Source organism: Octopus bimaculoides, chromosome 28, assembly GCF_001194135.2.
Source record: "Octopus bimaculoides isolate UCB-OBI-ISO-001 chromosome 28, ASM119413v2, whole genome shotgun sequence".
Lineage (NCBI taxonomy): Eukaryota > Metazoa > Mollusca > Cephalopoda > Octopoda > Octopodidae > Octopus > Octopus bimaculoides.
In genome coordinates, this window is record NC_069008.1 from 4,861,851 (window position 1) to 4,863,855 (window position 2,005).

Genomic DNA, 2,005 nt, shown 5'->3' on the forward strand with positions numbered 1-2,005 from the left:
ACACACACACACACACACACACACACACACACACACATTGATATATATATGTATCACATACACACATGTCTATCATACTCATAAACGAAGAAACACTCATGTGTGCGCGCGAGCAAACACACACACGTACACTTCGTCTACGGCAGACTGACGAACCTGTAGGCAGATATGATTAAAAGAAAAGGACAGATAGATCGATAGATAGGTAGATAGATAGAGAGGTAGGTTGGTAGATAGCTATATAGATAGGTAGATAGAGAAAAGTAGATAGAGAGGTAGGTTGGTAGATAGATATATAGATAGGTAGATAGAGAGAAGTAGATAGAGAGGTAGGTTGGTAGATAGATATATAGATAGGTAGATAGAGAGAAGTAGATAGAGAGGTAGGTTGGTAGATAGATATATAGATAGGTAGATAGAGAAGTAGATAGAGAGGTAGGTTGGTAGATAGATATATATAGATAGGTAAATAGAGAGGTAGGTTGGTAGATAGATATATAGATAGGTAGATAGAGAGAGATAGAGAGATAAAGATAGATAAGTAGATAGATAGAGAGGTAGATAGATAGCCTGGTAGATAGATAGATAGATAGATACAGAGATGGGTAGATATGTATACGTACAAATATACGAGAGAGAGAGGGAGAAGGATGGAAAATGGCAGAAGATAAAAACGAAGTCAGGCAGACAGACAATTTCAAACTCGCTTCACTTTCTCTTCACCTCTACATGTAAGTGACCTACCCATAACTCGTCATACAATCCTCAATTCGTATGACCATATTTCACATCGGATACAGTCACAGGTCTTACTATTTGTTGGTTTTACGCCATACATTCATACATACATACATGCATACATACATGCAAACATACATATATGAATATGGGGCCGTGTTGGGGGGTATTTTGCATATATATATATTAAAGCTCTGCAGTTCTTCTCAATCATGTCACAGTGCAATGCTTAATGAAAAGGTGTGTGTATAACTTTGTATATGTGTATGTACTTATATACGTGAGTATGTGTGCGTATAGATGTGTGTGTGTGTGGTGTGTATGATATTTATTTGTATACATGTGTCTGTGAGTGTATGTTTGTATGAAGTTAAGTATGTAACCGTATATATATATATATATATGTTTACATATAACGTATATATATATATATATATATATATATATGAAATTGAATTGTCCGTAAATACCATATGTAAAATGAATTATATATCTAAAGTCTAAAAACCATGTATAAAACCCGTCATTATATGTATATATACACACACACACACACACACACATACATAATACCTATGTCTATATAATACATGTATATGATATATATTGTTCCTCTTATGGCGTATGAGCGTTTGTATATATTTTGGCAATTTTTGGTTAGGAACAGCGTTATATTGTGTCATGGCTCTTTGTTCTTAAAAAATACCAAAAAAAAACCCCTCAAAACAATCAAAAACAAATACTAGCGTATGTTTGTTGTTGTTGTTGTTGTTGTTGTTATTACTGCTACTGTTATTGGTGTATTTTTTATGCAATTTGTCACCTGTTCATATGCATTAATTTACAATTTTGCTTTTGTGTATGTATGTATGTATATATATATATGTATATATATATATGTGTGTGTGTGTGTGTGTGTGTGTGTGTGTGTAATATAATAACCTGTCTGAATTACGTAAATGATGACTTTAGGTGACTTTTGAACTTCAGTGCATTATTAATGCATATGGTACGTAACGAAGATGTAAAGCATATATAATACATTAGGTTATATATGGTGCAATATATATATACATGTCATTTATGTCTTTCTATCTATCTGTCTATTTATCTATCTATCTACTTGTCTATCTGTTTGTCTGTCTATCCATCTGTCTTTCTGTCTGTATCTATCACATACCATTCACACAGGCAGGGAGACAAGCCCCTACATATAATATACAGCACACATGTATATATATACAATCACACACACACACACACACAC